This window comes from Macaca fascicularis, chromosome 1 (assembly GCF_037993035.2).
Source record: "Macaca fascicularis isolate 582-1 chromosome 1, T2T-MFA8v1.1".
NCBI lineage: Eukaryota > Metazoa > Chordata > Mammalia > Primates > Cercopithecidae > Macaca > Macaca fascicularis.
Window position 1 is genome coordinate 194,224,211 of NC_088375.1, and position 25,842 is coordinate 194,250,052.

Below are 25,842 nucleotides of genomic sequence, written 5' to 3' on the forward strand. Positions count from 1 at the left end.
AGGTAGAATAGCTGATAACAAAGCTTTAATTAATATGTAAATATAATCAGGAGCCCCAGCTCCACCTCTGACCAGCTATGGAACCCACTTTGAGGCTTTTCACATTGTAGGGCCTCAGTTTATGCTTCTCACAGACCAGGTGAGAAGGGAAGGCATAGGATGACTATGCCTCCTAGCAATCACCAGGAGGATCCTTTAATCCCAGTAATTTTCCTTTTTCTCCCCACCATCCCACTCCCCATTTACTTTTTTTTTTTTTTTTTTTTGAGACAGAGTTCCCCCGTCACTCAGGCTGAGTGCAGTGGTGCGACCTTGGCTCACTGCAACCCTCTGCCTCCGGGGTTCAAGTGATTCTTGTACCTCAGCCTCCCAAGTAGCTGGGACTATAGGCGTGGGCCACCACACCTGGCTAATTTTTGTGTTTTTAGTAGAGATGGGGTTTCACCATATTGGCCAGACTGATCTCAAACTCCTGGCCTCAAGTGATCCGCCCACCTTGGCCTCCCAAAACACTGGTACAGGCGTGAGCCACCGCACCCAGCCCCCATTTACATTTTAATTCATGCCCTCAGCAGGGAGACTACTGGTTTTACATGCCTCCAGCAAATATTAATTATTCTGTCCTCTCTGTCAATGAGTGGAATTCAAAATACTGGAGCCCAAGAGTAGAACTGGCCAGTCCTAAGCAAGGTTAAATAGACAAGTTGGGGCAGGCATGACCCTAGGAAAGACTTTACACAGTATCCTCCTGGGCTTCAGAACCCAGGACTTCAGGAGTCCATTTGGAAGTTTATATAGGCAGATGCCAGGCCCTAGAACAGAGTTTCTCAACCTCAGAAACCTGCTGACATTTTGGGCCTGACAATTCTCTGGCGCGGGAGCTGCCCTGTGCATTGAAGGCGTGTAGCAGCATCCCTGGTCTCTTCTCATGAGACGTCAGTAGCAACCTCCTCGTTGGGAAAATCAAAAATGTCTCCAGACATGGTCGAATGTTCCCTGGGGGGCAAAATCGCCCCAAGTTTAAAACCATTGCTCTAAGAGAGCGCAGGGGAAGCAGGTTAACTTGGGCTTCAGGGCCGGCCACTCTACTTCCTTCTGTCTGAAAGGGACATTATAAAGTCTTTCTCTTCATACCAGGCACTGGGGGAAGTCTTTTCTCCTCTCTGAGCTTCAGTTTTTCCATCTGTAAAATGGACTTGACGTTTGTAAGTCGTTTCTTCTTCTCTTACCATCTGACGTTCCTGGAACTGGTTCAGGGTAGGGCAGGGGGCGCCGCGGTGCCTGTGAGGTCCTGGGAGGTGCCCCAAAGAAAAGGAAGGATGAGAAAGAACAGATGGGGTGGTGGTGGAGAGGGGAGGCCGGGCAGGAGGCAGGAGCGTCCTAGGGACACGGAGAGGCCTGAGGCTTCCCCAGACCCCGCTTTTTGGAGGCCTCATTAATGTAGATCTCCCTCAACCCGGCAAGCCAAACTCCCCGGATTCCCCTAGGCCCCGCCCACCACCGAGGCCCGGCCCCCATTGGCCCCGCCCATCAACGCGACCCCGCCCCCAGCAGGCCCCGCCTCCCCTTCGCCTCCCGCCAGCCCGAGCTTGGGCTTTGCACCCGGCGGCGACTGAAAACCGTGGCTGCTGCGGAGCCGGCAGCGCAGGCGGGCGGAGCGGAGCTGCCCCCGTGGTGGCGGGCGATGCCCCCGTGAGCCTCCCTCGCCGCCCCTCCCCGCCCCGCGTGCCTACCCACTCGGAGTCCGCGCCCGCCTGGGGCCGGGCCGCGCCTACTGCCGGGTCCGCGGGGCGGGGTCCCGGGGCAGCACCTGCCCCGCCTTGCGGAGCCGCCTCGGCCTGCGGAGCCCCCCTCCCCATCTGGACCCGGGCCCCACCTCCGGGTAAGTCAGCAGGCCTTGCTCGCCTGGGAGTGGACGTGGGGAGGGGGCTGCAGAGGTCTGGAGGACCACGGGGGGAGGGGGGCTCTGGCCATGAAGCGCAACGTAGGGATGTGAGTGTGCCGGGGCGGGGGTGGGGGGATGAACACAGGGTGTGAGAGGGCTCTGGGGAGGGGGCTAAGGGGTGAGAGAGGAACGTGGGGTGTTTGGGGAAGCCTGGAAAATGGGGAAGGGAGGCCAGAGTCTTGAGTTCTTTGCTGATGCTCAGAGCTCCTGGGGCCCTGGTCTTCAACAGCATTGCCTGGCATGGCATTTTTGGAAAGTGCTTAAAATCCCTCCTGGAAAGGGAGCTGGAAGGCAGCCTGCCTTTCTCCCTTCTGCCTGTGCCCTGGTTGAGAAGCAGCCACTTTTTCCTCCCAACGTGACACCGTTGTGGTGCCCAGAGGACCCCCTCTGCCCCATAAGAGAAAAGGAGTGCTGCTTACTCCAGCCCTGGGGTGGGAAGAGGGGTCTTTGGGAAGCTGGGAAAGCAGTTGGTCAGCAGCATGGTGCAGAGCCCAGGGTTCAGGGAGGCTTGGCAAAACCCTTGATGGCCAACTTGGGCATGCTCTCATTCATAGGGAGGACCTCTTCCCTGACTGGCCACCTGGGTATTTGGACCCCATGTCCGCATTACCTCTGGACAACTCAGCCCTGAGGAGTGGGTTTCTTCAGTGTCCTGGTCCCGAAGGCTCAGGAAGGATCCTGGAATGGGGTGGGCAGTGGCATACCAAGGCTGGAGAACAGGGGGCATTGGCTGGCACTGCCACCTAGGGCCTGTTTGAATGTGGCCCTTCAGGGCTTGGACGCCTGGATGAATATCAGTGTCCAACCCTAGCCCCAGGGGTGTTATCAGGATGTAGGGAAAAGGCTGCTGCCCCTTTGGTCCTGTCCTCTATCCATGATGACTTCTTAAGTCTGGGTTCCTTGGGTTTGGGGCCTGAAGTCATGGGAGGAGGATTGGTCCTGGTCAACAAGGGGTTAATCAGCCATCTCCCCGCCGCGCCCCCCCCCAATAGTTGCTGCTAGTCACCAATTAGTCTGTAATTAGGCAGCTGCCAACTGTCCCTGGGGGCATGTGGGTAGCCTAATGGGGCATTCTTGGTTGGGGGGCAGGGTAGGTGGGTTGGCAGGGGTGTGCTGGGGAGGTGGCCCATGCAACCTGTGCTTAAACCAAGCACTATGCCCTTTGGTGTTTGTTTAGGGCCCACAGACCCCTTCCCTGCCTTCTGTTCCCGATTGCCTTGCTTAGGGACTTCCAGCCCTGGGGTTCTACACTTAGCCGACCCTTTGCAGGGTGTGAAGCCCAGAGTTGGTTAAACTTGGCTTCAAACCCAAGCTCTGCCACTTTCTGGCTGTGTGATATTGAGGAAATCACTTCCCCTCTCTGAGACTCTCAGTAAAACAAACCCAGCTGCTATGTGGGTAGCAGGAAGGAATGAGTGAAATGGTGGATTTGAGCTGCGCAGCACAGTGCCTGGCACTCAGGAGGGCTCAGCAGCTAACTGCTGAACTCATTAACAACCCCTGTGCCAAGTACTTGCTGGGGCGGGCGTGCAGGAGCCAGGTGCTGAGGACCCAGCAGGGACCACAGTCCCTTCTCCCAGGGCATGTGGTCTGTGTTACTGTCTTAACTATTCTCTCTCCCTCCCTCCTTGCTCAACGACGCTTCTGGTCTCTGGACTTTAATTGGATTTTACTGCGCAGAACCCAGGCCCAAAGCTGCTACTCTCTGGGCTTCCCAACTTCCTGCCCAAGTGCTGAGCTCTGTGGGGTCTGTCAGGGGTCTGGGTGATGTCTGCAGCTGTAGTAGCAGCTGGCCCTTTAAGGAGGGAAGAAAACAATTATCTGGCCTGGGCATTGCATCAGCTGGAGCCTGGAGGGTCCCTGGGGAGGGGGGAGCAGGCTGGTGGTTGATTTCATTAGTGCCATGTGAGAACTCTCACCTGACTCTGCCCCACTCCCCAGCCACAAACTTCTCCCCCAGGCAACAGCTGCCTCAGTGCCTCCTCCCGCTCCAGGGGCACGACCTTGGAGAGCTCTCTGTGTGTACCCCCCAGTCAATGTCATGGGCCCCAGCAGAGGAGGGAAGTGTTTCTCACATTGGCCTTTTGCTGACTGTGGCACTGTCTCTCCTGTTAGCAATCTGCTGACTTGGGGTGCAGGGTGCGTCTCCTGTACTGGCATTTTGCTGACGATGGGGGTGTTTCTCCCACACTGGCATTTTGTTGACCCAGGGGAGGAGTGACTTCTACACTGTCCTCTCACTGACAGTGGGGCTGTCTCCTACACTGGTATATCGCTGACCTCACAGAAAAGCTTTACCAGCTGGGGTGTGTGTGAACTGAAGGCGGAGGTTAGAAACAAGCGCTCTCTGGTTGGAGGTGAGCTTGCTAGGAATGGTGAGTCACAGGAGTTTTGTGGTTTGGGGCAGAGAAGAGACCAGGCACTTAGGCATCAGACAGGATTCCAATCTAATGCCTTCTGCTTCCAACCTGTTACCACTGCAGGCAGGTGGCCTCAACTACCAAGTCTCAGTCTCCTCTGGAAAATAGGAATAATTTATACCTATACTGCTCCACCCCATCTGGAATGTGGTTAGGGAATTAAATGTAGTAACCAGATGTATAGTACCTAGTCCAGGGCTGGCAGGGGGAGGGTGCATACTGTATAATGGTTCTCTTCCCTTTGCAACTTTGGGCTCTTCATAGCTTGAGCTCAAGAAGCCTGGACAAGAAAAGGAGGGTCTGGGAGGAGTGAAGAAAAAAGGAGAAAGAATGCCTGGCCCTCTTGCCTCTGTGGCAGAAGGATGCATTCAGTCCACCAGGTACCTCTGATGTATCAGGCTCTATGAGCCAGGCGGCCCTCACGGAGCTGACATTCTAGTGGGGACATGACCCAGAGCAGGTAATTACACATGGCACGTGTGTAGAAAGGAGGGACTCAGGGGAGCTCTGGAACCTATCACTGAAGTTGCTCTCCTGCCCTCTATAATCTGGGAAAGGTTCCTGGAGGTGGCGACATCTTAGCTGAGTCATGAATGGTGCCAAGGAGTTGTAGAGGAAAAGAAGAAGGGATGAGGAAGGGGAACTGTGTGTCTGAGGCCCTGGTGATGGTGAGAACAGGCTTGGTGTGGTGGAGGGGGGCAGTGTGGGCAGGCCCAGGACAGCCCGGCCTGATTTCCTAGTCTAGCAGGATACTGAAGACTTGGGAATTTATCCTGAGGCCAATGACAACCCCTAAAGGGTTTTAAGCAGAAAAGGCAAGAGCAGATTTCCCCAGAATGTTAGGGTCTATGGCCCTCAGGCAGAGCCTTCTTGGGAGTGACTTTTTGCCCTCTCCTACCCTTTTCCCTGTGCAGCAGCCTCGGTCCCAGGGAACTGGTTGTTTATGTGGCTGGCCCCAGGAGGGAGGGCGGCCAGTCCCAGTCCCTCCAGCTCCCTCTCTGTGGTCTAAGCTTCATCGCGGCCTTGCTGACAAAGCTCAGCCCTTGGGGCCAGGTTCTCCTAACCTCCGTGGGGAGCCAGAGGGCAAGAGGCAGGGTTTTGCACCAGGCTGCTCTGTGCTCACATCCCAGCTCTGCAGTTCCTGAGCTGGGTAATCTCTGGCAAGGTATACCCATCTCTGAACTTCTGTGTCCTCAACTATAAAATGGAGTTGATGTTATCTCTAGGAAAAGGATAAAGTGAAATTCCACGTGGAAATCATAAACCCTATCTCAATGTCAGTTGACATTTTTACTCTGTTGTGTGGGGGCTGACATCAACTCTGGGCTAGGCCCAGGGCTGGCTGGGGGTGGGAGCAGGGCTGGTTTCAAGAGTCTATGGTCACGCAGGGCCCAGTGCCTAGAAGGACCCCACACTTAGTGTTCTGCTGACACCATCTTAAAATTCTTAGTGACCAAAGTTCAAAACAAGGAGTCCTGCATTTTCATTTAGCACTGGGTTCTGCATATTATATAGCTCCACAAATCGGGTAGGGGTAGGAAGAGGCAGGGAGAGACGTGGACCTGCAAACAGTTCTCAAGGGTGAGGTGGAGGGCATGACTAACTGTTCCAAGGTGGGTGGGATGTTAATAAGAATAACACTTATTTAGTGCTTACTGTGTGCTAGTTCTCTGCCCATCACTTTACATCCTCATCTTTAAACAGTCCTATGAGGTAGGTACTATTATCTGTGGTATAGATGAGGAAACTGAGGTGATCTGGTCAAAGTCGCACAGCTATCAAGTGGCAGAGCTGGGATTCAAAACCAGTTTGTCCAACTGCACAGCAATGCGTACACCAGGGAAGTCACCTAGGAGGAGCGACCACCTGCCCTGGGTTTGGAGGATAACTTAGAGTTTGCCCAAGGGGAAGAAGTGCACTGGGGAAGGGAGGGCTGTCTCAGCTGGGAAGTGTCCAGGCTGAGGGCATGATGCTTGGCCAGGAGAGGGGGAGCCAAAGCCTGGTGCCTTCTGGGGTTGACAGAAGGTAACCTTTGCATTTCATGGTCCTGATTTGCCAAGCTCAGAGCCCCTTCTCACTCTGCCCCTAGGTCCTGATGCTACCATGGCTCCTCAAGTTGCCCCAACTCCTCTTCCCGCTGTTTTGCCCCCTCCCTCCCTACCTCCCGGGTAATCTCGTTTACTCTCTTGACTTTAATGATCTCTTCTGGGTTCAAGATCTGCAGGTCTGGCTGGGTGTGGTGGCTCCCACCTCCTCAAAGTGCTGGTAATCCCAGCATTTTGGGAGGCTGAGATGGGCGGATCACTTGAGCCCAGGAGTTCAAGACCAGCCTGGGCAACGTGGAGACACCCTATCTCTACAAAAAAATACAAAAATTAGCTGGGCATGGTGGCGCGTGCCTGTAGTCCCAGCTACTTGGGGGGCTGAGGTGGGAGGATCGCTTGAGCCTGGGAGGTTGAAACTATAGTAAGCCATGTTCATGCCACTGCACTCCAGCAGCTTGGGTGACAAAGTGAGACCCTGTCTCAAAAAAAAAAAAAAAAGAAGCCCCAACAATCTGCAGGTGTGATTGCTTCCTGGCCCACACTTAGATGTCTCACAATCAGCTTCAGCTCAGGTCCAGACCCAGCTCCCGACTCTCACACCTGCATCTGCTCTGCCTTTAGGGTCCCTGGTTCATCTCTGGCATCACCATCCACCCATCTGGTCAAGCCGGAAAGCTGGAAGTTCTCCTGGATACGCCCCTCTTCCCATCCCACACCCCCATAACCAGTCCTCAGCAAGCCCTGTTAGTCCTGAATCTCTGCCTTGAGTCCGTGGACCCTCTCGCTGCCCACCGCCCCCTCCAGGCCACCATTGGCTCTCACCTGGGCCACTGTGACAGCTTCCTACCTGGTCTCCTGACATTTGTTCTTGCCCCGCTTTCTTTCATGGTCTTCTTAGGATAAACGTTGGATTGTGTCATTTCCCTGCTTAGGACCCTTCCAAGCCTTCTTGGAATGAAAGCCAGATGCACTGACGCAGTCTCCGAGGCCCTGTGGGATCTGGTCCTTGCCTACCTTTTTGTGTCTTCTTCCACCACTCTCCCTCAGCTGCAGGACTTCCACACGTGTTGTCCCCAATCCTGGAATGCACGCCCCCTCTCAGGGCCCTGCTAACTCCTACTTATCCTTCAGATAGATACCAGCTCAAACGTCATTTCCGCAGGGAAGCCTAAAAACCAGACAGTAAACAGCACCCTGCTCCAGAGGACCTTGTACTTCTTCATAACGTTCGGCACACTCGAATCGCTTTTCCGTCATGTCTCTTTCATGCTAGACTGTGAACGCTGTGGGCTCAGGAATCCTGTTTTGTCTCACCCTGGCACATAGTAGGTACACAGTGAGCTAGTGGGTGAATAAAGGGACTAGATGAGGAGTGCTGCAGCCTCCTAACCGGTCCCTGCCTCCAGGCCTGCCTTTTCTAGCCCTTTCTCCACGCAGCCCCAGAACAATCTTTCTAAAACACAGAACTGACCCTGTCACCCCCTGCTACTTAAAATACTTCAATAGCTCCCCGTCACTGACAGGAAAAGGCCTCGGCTTCTTATGGTATTCAAAGCCCTTTATGATGTGCGCCCAACTGCCTGTCTTCCCTGCTTCCTGGCCACACTTTGAACTCCAGTCCCTCTAACACGCCAGGCTGTTTTGGGTCTCTGTGCATCTGCACTTGCTGTTCCCTTTGCTTGTAATGCCTCCCCACCCCTACTTTGTCTCCATGGAGAACGTCCTTAATTCTTCAAAATCGGCTCAGCTGCTACCTTCGCTGTGAAGCCTGCGAGCACTTCCGCTCCTCCCCGGGCAGAGTTAGCCCACCCTCCCTCGGCCACATCTCTGCGAAGCCTACATCTCTTACTCGCTGTCTGCCACTGCACTGGGCTCCTCCATCGTAGGCACAGTGATTATTTTTTCAGGATTGTTCATCTACGTACCTCCGGCTCCCAGCTTCTCTCTTGTCTTAATTAGGTCTTTGCTTATATACAGAAACCCACTCAAACCAGCTTCAGTAATAAAGAAGGGCTTATTACAAGGATAGAAGGGATTCCCGGGAACTAAGGGGAAGGAAAAACATTAGCTTGAGGAAGGTGGGACCTGGAGGGCCACGGGAACTGGAAGCAGCCATTCTCTGCACCCTGCTGGCCGTCTTTGCCTTTCTGTCTCCACAGACTGGATATCTCTGCCTTTTCAGGCACCAAGCCACCTATAGTTCCTGTATTGTGTCCCTCGGTTTCAGCCACATGGAGAGAGAGAACTTGGGGCTTGGCAGATCCAATCGCAAACTCCCAGGAGAGGATCTTATTGGCTCAGAGTGGGGCAGGTGCCCACCCTGGTCCAATCATCTGTAGCCTACTGGGAAGGATCAAAGAGACATGCAAACATGGCTCTCAGTGCCCCCCTTAGAGAAGGGGGATCTTTGCTGGCTTCCAAAGACATCTGGAATTCTTAGAGTGCCAAGGTGGGTGCAGGCTGTTGGGCCTGAGCCCCAAACTTCCATCTGGACAGCAGCTGGAGAAAAAAGGCCTGGAATTGTGACTTAAAGGGGAGTCTTTTCCTAGGCAGCAGTGCTTAGGACAGGCCCTGAAGAACCTGTCAAATGTCATTCAGAGGCCTGAGGAGAGAGAGGAAGAGGAAAGCCTGAATTTTCTCACCTTGCCTTGGAGTGAGGAGAGAGGGAAGAGGAAGGCAGGAACAGTCAGAAGAGTTTTTCCCCACCAAAATCTTCATCCTCCAAGATGTAACTCGTTCTTTTCCTCAGTGAAAAGCCAAACCATGTCTACCCCACCTTCCTCCCATCACTCATTCTTGACCTGTGTTGATTCTGTTCTTTGTACTTCCCTGGTAATAAACTTCTTTTTTTTTTAAGTACTTACTCTGTGCCAGACATTGTGTTCACACATTTCATTTAATCTTCACTCCCTATAAGATGGGTACTATTATTATTCCCATTTTATTTTATTTTTTAAAACATAAAATTTTATTTTATTTTAGAGACAAGGTCTCACTTTGTTGCCCAGGCTGGAGTGCAGTGGCTTGAACACGGCTCACTGCGGTCTCAACTTCCTAGGCTCAAATGATCCTCCCAAGAAATTGGGACTACAGGTGTACACCACCATGTCTGGCTAATTTCTTTTTTCTTTTTCTTTTTTTTTTTTTTTTTGAGACAGTGTCACATTCTGTCACCCAGGCTGGAGTGCAATGGCATAATCACGGCTCACTGCAGCCTTGAACTCCTGGGCTCAGGTAATCCTCCCACCTCAGCCTCTCTAGTAGCTATGACCACAGGCTCATGCCATCATGCCCAGCTCAGTTTTGCTTTTTTTTTTGTAGAGACAGGGTTTCACCCTGTTGCCAGATTGGTCTCCAACTCCTGGGCTCAGGCAGTCCTCCCATGTTGGCCTCTGAAAGTGCTGGGATTACAGGTGTGAGCCACCACACCCGGCCTGTCATCTCATTTTACAGATAAAGAAACTGCAGTTCAGGCATTTACAGGCTAGACTGTAAAGCTCTTCACCTCTCTTAATCTCAATGATTTGCTGACTTGCCTGCTTACTGTTTAGGATTGTGAGGGTCTCATGGGCAGATAGCAGGTTACCATCCTCCCTCTTTCCTTACTGCCCAGGAAGGGCTGCCAGCTGTGGGATAGATGGACGCAAGTAGAGTAGAAATGGTGTCTGGGTAGGTGTCAAGTCTCTGACTTGTGGATCTCCCCTGCGTAGCTAGCTCTGTGACTATGGATACGTCTTTTATCCTTTCTGAGCCCCACTTTTCTCATTCAGAAACAGGGATGATAATTCCTGCTCTGAGGCTCATATTAGATGGTGGCTGTTATGACAATTTGTGAATAGGAAAGGACCAAGGAATTTCTAAAGGGTTGTTATGACCAGAATGGGCTGAAGCAACAGGGCACTAGCCGGCCCCTGTGCCTGAACTCCTGCATGATGTGGACAAGCCTAGAGCTTCCCAGTGTGTGGAGTGGGACCGGGGATGACTTTCAGTGCCATTGCATAACATTGGCTCACATAGTGAGAAAGTTGGTTCCCTTTTTTTTTTTGAGATGGAGTTTCACTCTTGTTGCCCAGGCTGGAGTGCAATGGTGCAATCTCAGCTTACTGCAAGCTCTGCCTCCTGGATTCAAGAGATTCTCCTGCCTCAGCCTCCCGAGTAGCTGGGATTGCAGGTATGCACTACCACGCCCGGCTAATTTCGTATATTTAGTGGAGACGGGGTTTCTCCATGTTGGTCAGGCTGGTCTTGAACTCCTGACCTCAGTTGATCTGCCTACCTCAGCCTCCCAAAGTGCTGGGATTACAGGTGTGAGCCACCACGCCCGGCCTCTAATGTGTCTTTAACAAGTTTGCCAACACTGGTTGCCCTCCCTTTTTAACAGAGAGCTCTCAGGCTCGGCTCAGAACATTATCCTGGTAACTCCATGTAGCTCAACATAATAACATAACTTTGTTTTTACAGAGTTTTTTTTTTTTTTTTTTTTTTTGAGACGGAGTCTCGCACTGTCACCCAGGATGGAGTGCAGTGGCGCGATCTTGGCTCACTACAAGCTCTGCACCCGCCGCCGGGTGGTTCATGCCATTCTCCTGCCTCAGCCTCCAGAGTAGCTGGGACTACAGTCGCCCACTACCACGCCCGGCTAATTTTTTTGTAGTTTTGGTGGAGACAGGGTTACACTGTGTTAGCCAGGATGGTCTCAATCTCCTGACCTCATGATCCGCCCGCCTTGGCCTCCCAAAGTGCTGGGATTACAGGCGTGCGCCACCATGCCTGGCCTACTGTGTTTGTTTTATTATCATTTTCTATTTATTAAAAGTGATATTGGCATTCCACTTATATTAATAACATGGTTTCTGTTGAAAATAGTTGCACTAAAGTTAAAAGTGTCCGTTTATTTATTTTTATCTGTTTATTTATTTATCAAGACTGGATCTCACTCTGTTGCCCAGGCTGGAGTGTAGAAGCCTAATCTTGGCTTGCCTCAGCCTTGACCTCCTGGACTCAAGTGATCCTCCCACCTCAGCCTCCCGCATAGCTGGGACTACAGGTGTGAGCCACTGCCCCTGGCCAAAGTGTCGATTTAAAGAAAATAAGTAACAAACAGGATGGGAGTCTATAGATTTGTTGTTTGTTTGTTTGTTTGTTTGTTTTTTGAGACAGAGTCTTACTCTGTTGCCCAGGCTGGAGTGTAGTGGCACGATCTCAGCTCATTGCAGCCTCTGCCTCCTGGGTTCAAGCAATTCTCCTGTCTCAGCCTCCCAAGTAGCTGGGATTACAGGTACGTGCCACCATGCCCGGCTAATTTTTGTATTTTTAGTTTGACCATCCAGATGAGGTTTGACCATATTGGCCAGGCTGGTCTTGAACTCCTGACCTCAAGTGATCTGCCTGCCTCAGCCTCCCAAAATGTTGGGATTACAGGCGTGAGCCACTGCGCCCGGCCTAGGAGTCTGTAGATTTGGCAGAAATCGTTGAGGTGGCACACAGTGTTGTACACTTAATGCAAAATTGGGAAGTGATATGGGAATGTCAGAAATGTGCACTGTTGGCCTAGATAATTTTGAAGGTCCCTTCCACCTGCCCAACAAATCTAGGGGTCTCCCCCTGCTGCGCTGGCCTGCTCTCCTCTGCTCACCTTGAACCCTGGCTTGGGCTTCTTTAGGAGGCTCCTGTCACGATTTCCCTGCAGACAGGAGAATTTGTGCCATTGTTTTCACAACCTGCTTGGGAGGCGGGGCTCATGGAGTTGAGGTATCTGGATGTGGTAGGATGCCCCCTCATCTCTGAAGCCAGGACTTGAGACCTTCTGGAGGGAGTAGGGACTGCATACCCTACAGTTCTCCTGCTTCCCATGTATAACACAGGCCTCAGGGAGGCCTAGGGAGCAGTGAAGCTTTGGGAGCCACAGGTAAGGGTAAGGCTGCCCTTGGGGCTTCATGTCCCAGAGCTTGGGGCTCAGGGACAGTGAAACAGAAGGCTTTGGAGTCTCATAGGTCCTACTTCCCCTACTCCCTGCTTTGCCTACCACTTTGTGCTGACTGCCTGTCCCTGGGAACTCGCAGCAGACCCCAGGGGGGGCCTTGGAGGACACAGTGAATTTATCCTCAGGGCCCACGAGCAGGGCCAAAGTAGAGAAGGCAGATGGGAAGGAGGGAGGGAAGTCCTGTGTGCCCCTCCCTAGTCCCATGTTCACAGTGGGAAGGGTGGCCTGGGCTCCAGGAGGGTGGAGGGCCTGGGTAGAGTGTGGGGTGTGTGCTTGTGTGTCCATGGTGAATGTTTGAGGATCTCTGTGAAGGCATAATGTGTGTGTGTATGTATGAGAGTTTTAAGTGTGTGTGTGTGTGTGTATGTGTGTCCCTGGCAAATGTAGCTCTTTAGCTCACAGATACGTCTGAGGGTCTCTGAGGGCATATTGTGTGTGTGTCTGTGGTGAATGTATCATCATGTGATATGTCTGCAGTTCTCTGCGAGGGAGTTTTTGTGCAATGTGCGAGTTTATGTGTGTGTGGTAGGGTGTGTCTTGGGTCTGTGTGATGTGTGTGAGTCTGTGGTAGCTGCATCTCCATGCCATGTGAGTCTGTGGTGCACAAGGTGTGTTTTTGTGTGCATGTGTGTGCTGTGTCTGAGTGCGTGTCTAGGTGGATTGCCTGCTGGGTGTGGTGTGGTGCCTGTTGTTTTGTGTACGTCATCTTCTTTGTACAGCGTGCATCTCGCTCTGTGGCGCATCGGAGGGGCCAACTGGAGGTGTATGGCTTGCGCGCGGGTCTTTGTGCCCTGAAAGGGACCGGGGGTGGAGAGGTTGCAGGGAATGTGTGCACCTCTTTGGGCAGTGTCTGTCTGGGCTGGGGCCGAGCCTGTGCTGGTTCTGAGGAGGGTCCCCAGGGTGGGCAGCAGGCGCGGGCGGCGCCTTCCGGCTTGGCGCGGGGCTGGTAACTGGAGCCCCTTCCCCCGATGAAATATTGATCCGGCTTCGTCAGCGGCGTGGGGGAGGGACGGGGAGGGGGGAGGGAAGGGGAGGGGAGGAGAGGGGAGAGCAGGCGGGGGAGGGACTGGGAGCGAGCCGCCGGCCGCTGTCCGTGGTGCTGCCGCATCTCCCCCAGCGAGGGTGTCGTTGCTCAGGCGAGAGTGGGCCTGATGGGGGAGAGATTGTCCCATCCACCAGCACCCTTGAGGGTGGCCCTGCCTCTCAGGATGAGCCTGCCTGTCCCTTCTGCTATCCCCCATCTAGGAAGGGGGAGCAGTGGAACCAAATATGTATCTTATTGGGATCCAGTATCCACCAGCTAGGGTGACCATATGGCTGGGTTTGCCTGGCACAGTCCTCATTTTCACCTGTGGTCCGGTGTGATTGAGTATTGTCCCTGCTCATTCTCATAAGGGTCCCAGGTGGATGATAAATTATGTGCTCACCTGTAATAAGACTTTGATCCAAAGACCTTTTCCCAGTCGCCTCTGCTCTGCCCTGGGAGTTCTCTAGCCATGTGGACATGTAAGTGTGTGTGTGGTTGCATGTGTGGAAATTGTCCTTCCTGTGCTAGGTCTGAGCTGGAATAAGTGCTTCAGAGCCCCGGGCTCCTGCCACAGCCCAAACCCTCCCCAATGCATCAAGCCCCCTTTTCTTTCAGTCCAAATTCTGCTTTCCATTCCAGCTGTGCTCCTTTCAGGCCTGGGCTTCCCCTGTGCCTTAGGGAGGGAGTCAGGGTGCCCCCCTAGCCTCCCTCCTGCATCCTGAGCTGGGTAGACCCCTTCATGGTCTCAATATCAGGGTGTTGCAGGGCTTCCAGCTTGGCCATCTGTATATTCATGGCGTCTTCTGTGAGTTCCTCTCCTACTGTTCACCATGGACTCTCCCTCCTTCAGTTGGTTCCATCATCCTCCTACCTCTAACTGTAGGTATTACCTCTCAATCCTTCCTCACTCTCTGCTGTCTCCTGGGCATTCTTCTTCCTTTCCACACCCCATTTTTTCTTTGGAGAACACACCCAAATCCTGCCCACTCACCTTGCTCTCCTGAGCGCTAGTGAATTGGCTTACCTGGCCAACACCTGAATGTGAGAGTTGCAGCATTATCTCAGACCCATCGGGACTAGAATGGGGATTCATCTTCTCCTTAAGCCAGGATTTTTCTGCTAGGACCTCAAGCTGTGCCGTTGGCACCTTTCACCCCCATCCGTCCTGTAAATCACCTTGGATTTCATTTACTTATTTATTTATTTATTTATTTATTTATTTATTTATTTATTTTGAGATGGAGTCTCACTCTGTTGCCCAGGCTGGAGTGCAGTGGTGAGATCTCGGCTCACTGCAAGCTTCACCTCCTGGGTTCACATCATTCTCCTGCCTCAGCCTCCTGAGTAGCTGGGACTACAGGCGCCCGCCACCAGGCCCGCCTAATTTTTTTGTATTTTTAGTAGAGACAGGGTTTCACTGTGTTAGCCAGATGGTCTTGATCTCCTGACCTTGTGATCTGCCCGCCTCAGCCTCCCAAAGTGCTGGGATTACAGGCGTGAGCCACCATGCCCGGCCAAATCACCTTGAATTTCATTTTTTCCCTTTTCCCTACTTTGTCCCCTCACTCACTCTAGGCAATCCCCTAACCCCACCCACCACTCCTGGCCACGTTTCCTCTTTGCACCTCACTTTCTGAAGCAGTGCAGCCCTTCTTCCTGCATGGATGTAGCAGCCTCCTGGCTGCTCTTCCTGCTGTCAGGCTTCTTTTTGAGTCTGCACTCAGTGTCAGATTGATCTCTGTAAAGTATTACATCTAAATCATGTCAGATTTCACTCCTACAGGATGAAAGCCTAGCTTCTTAGCCCCACATTCAGAGCCCTGCATTGGCTGCTCCCAGCCTATCTTTCCAGCCCTCTGTTCCGCAGTTGTACCTACCTCCTCCCCAACCGCACTGCTCTGTTCACCAGCCTCTGAACACAATGTTTTCTCCCTGGGCCTTCCCAGTAGTTGCCACCTCTTTCCTTTAGAGCCACCTCTGCCTCTCCTCTCCAAACCTCACCTATCTTTTGAGGTGCAACTGCTGGGTTAATGCCTTCTCTGGTCTCCCCCACCCTGAAGTGTTCACTCTTTCTGCAGAACAACCAGAGCAATGTATCTTCACCTCTCAGTGCCTTGGGTGGTCCATGGACCAGCATCATGAGAATCACTTGTAAGTTTCTTAGAAATTCAGTGTCTCAGGCTCCACCTGTGACCCATGGATCAGAGCAAGCTCCCCAGGTGATCCACCTGCACGTTGCAGTTGGAGAAGCACTAAATGGTGTGGTCATTGAGGACAGGATCTTGCTTCTGTTTGGGGAGTCACCTTTGGCCAGTAGTAGTGGTATGCTCCAGTGCCAAGTTTAGCAGCCCCTGTAAGGAGACAGGTGCCACATCTAGCCAGATCCTACAAGCCAAGGGAGGGGTGGATGGTGGAGATGGCTGAAAAGAATGTGTACCCTGGCTGGCCCCTTCCCACCCATAATCTATGCCCTGCAAGGCCCCAGAGCTCAAGCTCTGTAAATCTGACTGTAGAAAGCACTTTAGTGACATGAGGAGGAATCAATTAATCAATTAAAAAAAGCAGTTATCAAGCAGATAGAAGAACTTTTCCCTCGTCACAAAGCACACATTGGTGGAAATGCTTGTTACTCTAATGTATGTTTTGAAAAAGAAAAATATGTGGTTTTGGTTTTTTTCTTTATTATCACATTAATACAGTTTCTTAAGTAGTAACTTTAGAAAACACAATATGTCACATGGAGAAAATAAAAATGACTCACAGTGCTATAAATACTGCTAATTTAATGTTTTAGGTTGCCATTCATTCATTCTACAAATATTTACTGAGTCCTGCTATATGCCAGACCTGTGCCAGGTACTAGGGATTCAGGGTGAAGACGACGACAAGGTTCCTATTTTTAACCAGCTCACAGCCAGGGGGCGGGGTGTGGGAGACAAGCACAGAACAAGTTAGGAACAGCAGTGTGTTCATTTCCTAGGGAAGCTGCAACAAAGTGCCACGAACAGGGTGGCTTAAAACAACAGAAAGGTAGACTCTCACAGTTCTGAAGGCTGCAAGTCTAAAATCAGATGTTGAAAGGGTTGCTTCCTTCTGTGTGCTGTGAGGAAAATCTGTTCCGTTCCTCTCCCCTGGCTTCTGGTGACAGGTGGCAATCCTTGGCGTTCCTTGGCGCATTGACGCGTCACTCCCATTTCTGCCTCCATCGGCACATGGCGCTCTCCCCGTGTCTGTCTTCACGTGGCCGCCTTCCTATAAGGACACTGGTTATATGAGGGACCCACCCTTCTCCAGCATGACCTCATCTTAACTCGTCACATCTGCAATGACCGTGTTTCCAAACCAAGTCACATTCTGAGGGACTGGAGGTTAGAACCTCAACATTTTTTAGGGGGACACAATTCAACTTAGGGACAGTACAAAGGGAATTATGGGGACTAACCTCATCTGGGAAGACTCTCCTAGGAAATGACCTTCAAACTTGAATTGAGCCAAGAATAGGGTTTAGCCAGGCAAAGGTGGCAGGACTGACAAGTATGGGGCCACCAGATCATGGGGGTGGGGGAAGAGAAGAGCATGCCAGGCAGACAGGAGACAAAGTGGCTAAGTGACTCTTTTTTTTTTTTTTTGACAGAGTCTGGCTCTGTCACCCAGGCTGGAGTGCAGTGTTGCGATCTCGGCTCACTACAACTTCCACCTCCTGGGCTCAAGCCATCCTCCCACCTCAGCCCCCCGAGTAGCTGGGACTACACATCAGGCTAATTTTTGTATCTTTTTGTAGAGACGAGGTTTTGCCGTGTTGCTCAGGCTGGTCTCAAATTCCTGGGCTCATGCGATTCACCTGCCTTGGCCCCCCAAAGTGCTAGGATTACAGGCATGAGCCCCATGCCCGACCCAAGGTGGTACTTTTGAGGACTGAAAAGAAGCATGTGTGACTGGGATACAGAGTAGGGGCAAGAGGTATGGGACGGACTGGGAGATAGGAGAGGAAGACAGTCCAAAGCAAGTGTGACTGGAATACAGAGTAGGGGTAAGAGGTATGGGACGGGCTGGGAGATAGGAGAGGAAGACAGTCTCTAGGTCACATGGGCTTGTGGGCCTTGGTGAGGGGCTTCTCCTTTGTCCTGCAGGAAATGGGAAGCTAAGGGAGGTTGTCAAGCAGGAGAGATTCATTCTGTTTTGTAGGCTGGCTCCTCCCAAAACTGACTCAGGCTGTGGTGTCCCTCCAAGTCCCTGCTTCTGAGGAAGAACACACAGCCCTGTCCTTAGGAGCCCCTAGCCCAGTGAAGGCCCATGGCGACCCTGTCCTGGGAAGGGGGCATGGCTGTGACCCCAGCAGCCCCTAGTGGAGCCTTCAGGAACCTTGTTCTGAATGGGAGACAGGGCTCACCCAGCCCTGGGTCTGCCTTACCCTTGTGTGTTTTGAGTCCTTAGAGTTTGGGTTTGAGTCTGACCACCCCATCTCCTGCACTGCCATGATGACTGTGACTGAGCTGTATCTAGGGTCCATGTGGTGCCCTGAGGCCCCAGGAACGTCAGGGGCTCAGTCTTCTAGGTCTTGCAGGGACCATGCCTTCAGCACCCTACTCCCTTCAAGGCATGTCTGCAGTCTGCATTGCCTTCCTACACAGTATCCAGCCTCTCTGGGGTCCTCAACCCATCCCTTACCACACCCTCAGAGGGCCACCCCTTTCCTGTGTGTGATGGGAGAGGGCCTGCCCACCCTGCCCAAAGCTGCCTGTGCCTGCCTTGCCCAGGCTGGGTGGGCCAGGCTGGGTAGAGGAGAAGTGGGTCAGCCTGGTAGCCATGGTGACAGCAGCTGCTCCGTGCCAGCCTTCTCCTCTCCTCACCACAAACCTCACCGATGAGCTCCTTTGTCCGGTCTGGCGGGGATGGGGGTCAGGCGAGTGAGATTGGGGACTGTGGTGTGTATGAGTGTGCATGTGTTCAAGCTCACACACACCTGCTCAAAGGTGGGGTGTGTGCCTTAGCCAAGGGAGCCCATGACTTAGGGTAAGACGCTTCCTGCTTCCCTGCCCACGGAGCCATGGGGCTCTTCCTGCCTCTCTGGACTGGGCAGGGGCCCAGTGGGGAGGGTGTTTGTGGGTGTGTGCAGGTGTCTACACATGTGAGTCCGTGAATGCCTATGGCTGTCGTCGTGGCTGCTTCTGTGTGTCTCTGTGTGTATGAGTGTCTTGGTGGGGGGCGGTGTGCATATCTGTGTGCACATGTGATTGCGTCTTTAAGTGTATATCATTGACACGAGTCTGTGTGATCACACATTTGGAATTCTGTGCCCCATGTCTCTTCCTGCATGTGTGTGTGCACGTGTGTGTGTGTGTATGTGTGTGTGTGTGTGCGTGCACACATGCCAGCCTGGCTTGGGGGAGACAAAGGTCTGCACAACTAGGAGAGGAGCCGTTGCTCTGTGCTGCCCACGCTGGCTGGGTGTGCTTCCTTGGCACAGACTGTCTTCACCACCACAACCACCTACCAACCCATCACCGCCCACCTCTAGACAGGAGAGGCTGGAGCCGAAGGAGCCCCTCTACTCCTTCTGTGAGTGCAGGCACTAGCCTCTGACAAGGGCACAGATCAGCACAGGTGATGCGATGGGCCGTCCTGGCGTGGGATTAGGTTTGGGCCAGGAGTATCAGATGCCAGACCCACCATCCAGCAGGGGGTCAGGAGCTGAGATGCTGGCACAGCTTCATAGGCCACTTCTCACTTCAACTGAAAAGTGCAGGGACCCTGATCCCAGACTTCTGGAGCACTCAGGGCTGTGGTGGGAGGTGCTGCTCTAGTCCCTGGCCCTTCCCCTGAAGTGGTTGCACCTGGTGTGGACTCCAGACCAATAAGAACTAACACTTGGACAATCCTTTACGATTTATAAAGGGGATCTTTTTGGAATAATAATGTAATTGCCCAACTGATGATCATTTACCACATCCCAATCCTTGTTTTGTGATGTTTTATATAAGAATCCTAAAGCAGACATTATCGTCCCCACTTTATAGATGAGGAGCGTTAGGCTCAGGGGATTTGTTAAGGAAGCCCTGTATCATACGGCTTGTAAGTGGCAGATCTAGGTCTTGCACCTAAGTCTGTCTGCCTCCAGAGCATGTGTTTCATTCACTCTGCCTTTCTCTGCTTTTTGCCTTCTGCTCCTCTTTGTCTCATCTGACCCCCAGTCCAGCCGGGAGAGTCGGGGAGGGCCCAGGTGGTGATTAAACTCGTTTTGTAGAGGAGGGAATGGAGGGAATGGTCCAGAGAAGCTGAAGGACCTGCTAAGGATCACGTGGCTGGGGCAGAGCCAGGAGTGTGTCACCCAACTGCTGGGCATGTCATAGAGTGTCTGGGGAGGAACACAGACCCCATTAATCAGAGGGAGGTTGGAGGAAGGAAGGATGGGGTCTAGAGCTCCTCAGCGGTTGGTCCTGGGTGAGTCTCTGTACATGTATTAAAAAATCTCACAGTTGTGGGTCTTCAGCAGCTTGGCATCCAAGTGCCTAAAGGAACATTAGGGGGCCCAGGAGTTGTGAAAATTTTACAAGAGGAAACGGAGAATTGAAGAGTTTAAATGATTTGCTCAAGGTCACACAGCTTCTTCAAAGTCTATCTTTTTATGCCATAATCTACTGGAAGCCCTTGAGGGCAGATGCCTTACCTAGCCCTTCCTCTAAGCTCCCCTCTTCCCTTCCAGACCCTTTTGCCACATCGCCTCCTCCTGGGAGCCTGCCCTGATTGCCTTCACCTCATTTCTTGAAAACTGGTGTTTTAGCAGAAGTCGATTGAAGCCTTGTGCAAATGCCCTAGGGGTGTGCTGTTGGGAGGGGCACAGCCCCCTGTGATGCGGAACACCAGGCTCAGATTCATCAATTTGGTGAGTTGGGTTTTCTTCCAGGTGAAGGGTGGGGAGGGAGCACCACCGATAGGTGATTTGAGACCTGAGAGTTAGGGGACTTAGGGCTGAAGCGCTGATTTTGCCACCAATTTTTTGTGTTACCCTGGTGCGTCTTTCCCCCATTCTGGGCCTTGATTTCTTGTTCTGCAAAATAAAAGGCTCAGGCTAGAATAGAGACAGCAAGTCAGTTTTAGCTCATGAGCTGTTTCTCATCAGCTGGTGCTGGAGCCCTGTGTTGAGAGGGACTCTGAGGCTGTCTGACCTTGATGGGAAAGAGAGAGGTTAATGGTGTCCACTGTGAGCAGAGGATGGGGAGGGGTGGTAGGAGCCTCAGTTATTTGCAGTCCCTTCCAGCCTAACACGCAGTCCCTTCCAGCCTAACACTCCATCACCCTGTGATGCATTCCTTGGTCTTTACTGTTGGAAAGGTGGGTGGCTAGGTTCATCTTGAGCTTTTGTGTGGCCTTGAACTACCAAAAATTCTCATCTGGGTGGGGCGCGGTAGCTCACACCTGTAATTCCAGCACTTTGGGAGGTCGAGGCGGGCGGATCATGAGGTCAGGAGTTCGAGACCAGCCTGACCAATATGGCAAAACCCCATCTCTACTAAAAATACAAAAATTAGCTGGACGTGATGGTGGGCACCTGTAGTCCCAGCTACTCAGGAGGCTGAGGCAGGAGAATTGCTTGAATCCGGGAGGCAGAGGTTGCAGTGAGTTGAGATTTCTCCACTGCACTGTAGCCTGGGTGACAAAGCAAGACTCCATCTCAAAAAAAAAAAAAAAAAAAAAAAAAATCATCAGGTTAGACCCACGGTTAAAGGGACTGAGAGGCCCAGGGTAGCCCGGTAGGGCCCTGAGACCTGCTGTTGTCAGGATTCAGGAGAGAGTTTGGAGGGTCCTTTTAGGGTACTGAGACCCCGGGGTAGAGGCCAAACATCCAAGGGCTAAAAAGAAAACACAAAGCTTATTCCTGGGGAGCTGGGCAGGTCTCTTCTGGCATGGAGTTTTGGCAGAAGTGGGGGCTGTAGCTGTCTCCCTGGAGGATAAATCGAAGTTTCTCTGCTGCTGTGGTAATAGCTGGGAGTCAGCAGGAAGAACTTCAGAGTGAGGTCTCTGTGACTCACTGAGATCATAGGACGGTTTCCTTCCCTGAGGTGCCATGACCCGGGCTGAGAAAGGGACGGTCTGCTCAGAAGCAGGGAATTGGTGAAGGGACTTGCGTGGGAAGGGTAGAGTTTATTTAGCAATTGTTTGGAATCACCAACATGTGACATGGTGTGCTCTGTGTCCTGCCTGCTCCTCACCACTCTGCCACAGTCTCCACCACCTTCCCTTTTCCATCCCTGTGGTCTGATGGCTCAGGGGTTGCTATTCTGTGGATGTCCCTCCTTTTAGGTGCCCTATCTGTAACTCTGGCATGTCTTTCCTGAGCTAAACCTGCTGCCAGAGAAGAAACTAGATCTCTAATTCCGAGTCCTCCGCTCCAATGTGCATTCATAGACTCAACTCTCCCAGTCAAAAGGAGTTTTAGAGATTACTTAATCTGACCCCTTCATTTTACACCCAGATGAGACAGCCGAGGCCCAGAGGAGTTCACATAAGGAATCTGTTCACATTCAAATCCCACATCCTGATTCCTAACCCTCCTAAGCTGCCCTACCCAGGACTTCTGGCCCACAGGGTCAGTCCTAGGACCTTGGGTCCAGGGCTTTGGGTCTGGCTCCTCCTGCCCCCTTGGGGAGTGGCCTGCAGACTGGGCCCTCCCAAGCATTTTTCAGTTCTCCAGCCCTGCTGGTTGATCCCTAGATGGTTAAAGATGAGAAAATAGCTCTGGATGGTGCAGAGACCTTGATTCCAAACCAACTGCTTGTCAATTCCATTTATTATTCATGAGGAAACATGAGCCCTGGGTTGGCAGGGTCAGGAATTTTGTCCCTTACCCCCGTCCCTTTCCGCCCCCTGGGGGTGGTACTCTCCTGCTTCCCGGAGGCTGTGCTAGGGAAGCACTTTGCTTCTCCAGCTATGGTCCGGTTGGGATTTCTCCTGCCCTAACTTAGATGCTCATGCCAGCTGTGGGAACCTGGGCCAGAGGGGCTTTTCTCATACAGACACTTTCCTTGTAGTTTTCTCAAAGGGCCCAGAGACCCAGAGCAGAGTCTGAGCTTAAGGGCCGGGCCTCCATTTTTGGTTGAAGGGACAGGGGATGCTAAGCATTCTGTCTCTTTGTGGAAACAAGAGACCTGAGTTCAAGTCCAGGCCTTGCCTCTTCTTAGCTGGCTAGGATGGATAAGTCCTTTACTTCTCTGAGACTGTTTTCTTATCTACAACACAGAGATAACCACATACCTTCCAGAAATACTGTAAGGAGTAAATTAGACCTACACCGTGGCAGAGTCACAGTATCAGATAAGCCTTCTCCCATCTTCCACCAAAAGACCATGCAGATACCCAAAAAACACACAAACTGGCACTAGAATTGGAAACTCAAAAGAAGAGATCATCATAGGCCCCAGTCCAGGGGGACTTTCCATTAGCTGCAGGGTTGATGGGGGATGGAGAAATACAATCCAGGACTCTGCACACGTCACACGGTGAATGAGATCGGTCCAGGCAGCCACAGAGAAGGCAAAAAGAGGTGTTAACTCATCCCCTCTGTCAGCTATACTTTGCCAGGCTGGCAGGAGTCATGCTGACCAGGTGACCATTGTCAGCTGTCTGGGGACTGTCTTCCTTATCCGTCACAATGGTGCTTTTCCTCTTCCACCCGTTCTCCCTCCCCTTTCTGTGTGCTTTTGAAAAGGTGGACTCCTTCAGTGTACCAGGCCCAAGGGCCCACCCAGGGTCAAGCGAAGTGCCCTGAACCCTGGGATGGTCAGCTGCCCCAGGAAAACCACTGTGGGCTAGGACAGAGCCAGGAGGGTGCTGGGTGCAGAGGATGCTGGAGCGGCTGGCCTTTTTGGGTTCTTCCTGAGCAGAGGAGACCGACTTCAGCATGGGACTTTGCAGCCAAACTGTGGAGGCCGACAGCTGGAGATCCCACTTCTGTTCAAAACAGAGCCATAGACTCCTGCAGCCCCCTCCCCCAGAATGCTTCTCAGGGCCCTCTGTCCTCTTCCCTAGCACTTAGCATAACCATCATTAAATATTTAACTGTAGAATTAGTTATTTACTGTCTGTCTCCCTCCTGGACTGGAGGCTTTGGGAGGGCAGGACCAAGTTGGTCTGACTCACCGCTGTATCCTTGGCATTCAGCAGGGGCCTGGGAATTTTAGGGGCTTAAATATTTGTTGACTGCAGCTAATAAGGAGAGTAAATGTCAATATTTTAAAAAGGAATTTGACAATATATTCCGAGAATCCAAAAGACATTTATGACCCTGGCATCAGGTAGGATGCTTTTGGAGGTAACAGAGAACTCTGATTCAAACTGGTTTAAGCAATGGAAAATGTATTGTCTCACATCATTGGAAGACCAGCGCAGGGCAGGCCCCAGGTGTGGCCTGAGGTACTGTCTGTCTCAGTGCTGTCTGTTCACAGTAGCACTGGCTTCATCCTAGGGCTGAGCCCTCTCTAGGGTGTAGGAAAGAGAAGGACAGAGGGAGAAAGAAGGAGGGCTCCCCACCTCTCTTATAAGCATGGAATCCAAATCTTCCTCCGCTTGGACACGTAAGAGTTGCCAAGGTGAATGCCATTCACGGATTGCCTTAAATTAATCAAGATCTGCCTCTAAAACAAGGAGTGGGTGGTACCTGGACAAAACCAGCCCTCTGTCAGGAAGCAGAAAGAGGGAGTGTATGCTAGGGAAGCTCCTAGCAGTATCTGTACCCCTGGACCCAGTCGTTCCATTTTGAGGAATCAGTCCTAAAGAAACAAGCAGACAATATCCATGTAGAAAGATGTTTAGGCTGGGTGTGGTGGCTCACACCTGTAATCCCAGCACTTTGAGAGGCCAAGGCTGGTGGATCACTTGAGATTAGGAGTTTGAGACCAGCCTGGTCAACAGGGTGGAACCCCGTCTCTACTAAAAATACAAAAAAATTAGCTGGGCATGGTGGTGCATGCCTGTAATCCCAGCTACTCGGATGGCTGAGGCACCAGATTCACTTGAACCTAAGTGGCAGAGGTTGTAGTGAGTCGAGATCGTGCCACTGCACTCCAGCCTGGGTGACAAAGCAAGACTCCATCTCAAAAAAAAAAAAAAAAAAGAAAAAGAAAAAAAGAAAGATGTTTATTGCCGTGTTTATTTAAAAGAGAGGAAAGAAACCAGGCACGGTGGCTCATGTCTATAATCCCAGCACTTTGGGAGGCTGAGGCAGGCAGATCACCTGGGGTTAGGAGTTCGAGACCAGCCTTAACAACATGGTGAAACCCCCCTCTACTAAAAATACAAAATGTTAGCCAGGCATGGTGGTGCAGGACTATAATCCCAGCTACTTGGGAGGCTGAGGCAGGAGAATTGCTTGAACCCAGGAGGTGAAGTTTGCGGTGAGCTGAGATTGCACCACTGCACTTGAGCCTGGGTGACAGAGTGAGGCTCTATCTCAAAAAATAAATAAATAAAAAATAAAAACAAAAGAGAGGAAAGAGAGAAAGAGGAGAGAAACTTGGGCCTGATCTAAGAGGTAAACTATATTGAAATACGTAAGTCAATTATGCTACTTCTATACAATGGAATATCATGGTAGCATACATAGTGTTAATGACATTGGGAAATGCTTATGATGTATTTTTTTTTTGAGACAAGAGTCTCGGTCTGTCACCCAGGCTGGAGTGCAATGGTGCGATCTCAGCTCACTGCGACCTCCGCCTCCTGGGTTCAAGCGATTCTCCTGCCTCAGCCTCCTGAGTAGTTGGGATTATAGGCGCCCACCACCACGCCTGGCTAATTTTTGTATTTTTAGTAGAGATGGGGTTTCACCATATTGGTCAGGCTGGTCTCGAACTCCTGACCTCAAGTGATCCGCCCACCTCAGCCTCCCAAAGTGCTGGAATTGCAGGCGTGAGCCACAGTGCCCAGCCACGATATAATGTTAAATGAAAAAAATACTAGTATATAAAATGATATTTGCAGTATGAGTTCAATTATTTTAAAAAATGCATGGAAGGGTGGCTGGAAGGGAATAGACTAAAATGCCTCTCAAGTAGGGTGAGTTTCTTGCTGCTTTGGGCTTTTCTGCAGTATCCCTTTCACACAAAAGGACCCCACCAGAGTCTGCACAGACTGGAGCCAGTTCTGTTCTCCCTGTTATTATTTGCTATGAAAATAATAACCACTAATACTTACTGAATATTTCCTCTAAGCCTGATGGGCACTTCACATGCATTATTTAATTTAATCCTTAGAACAATCCTATGAGCTAAGTGCTTTTATTTCACATCTTGCTGAGGTGTTCACTGAAACCTCAGGATGTTTGTTTGGTTACAAGTTCACACAGCTAGTGTGTAGAGGCCTTTGGAATTCAAGCCCGGGCCATGTGACTCCACAGCCTCGATCCTCTCCATTAAACTAGGTCACCT

At 51.7% G+C, this 25,842-nt stretch overlaps 1 protein-coding gene and 1 long non-coding RNA gene across 6 annotated transcripts in view; one reads left to right on the forward strand and one right to left on the reverse strand.

Moving 5' to 3' along the window:
- Positions 1-536: 536 nt before the first annotated feature.
- LOC141408296 (uncharacterized) lies at positions 537-7,506 on the reverse strand. 2 transcript variants are annotated; one of them, XR_012421870.1, is made up of 2 exons: positions 7,425-7,506; positions 537-1,291 (listed from the first exon to the last, which is right to left on the reverse strand). It is a non-coding gene; the product is annotated as an uncharacterized lncRNA (long non-coding RNA). The 2 variants fall into 2 exon arrangements; XR_012421866.1 differs by having other exon boundaries at positions 7,258-7,506.
- Positions 1,586-25,842, forward strand: part of RIMS3 (regulating synaptic membrane exocytosis 3) — a 46,919-nt gene continuing 22,662 nt past the window's right edge. For 2 of the 4 annotated variants that reach the window (XM_005543797.4, XM_045373502.2), the window contains exons 1-2: positions 1,586-1,882; positions 20,124-20,303. The gene's annotated coding sequence lies outside the window, so the exon portion shown is untranslated. The remainder of the gene's footprint in view (positions 1,883-20,123; positions 20,304-25,842) is intronic. The other 2 variants (XM_015437713.3, XM_074010972.1) reach the window with 1 other exon arrangement.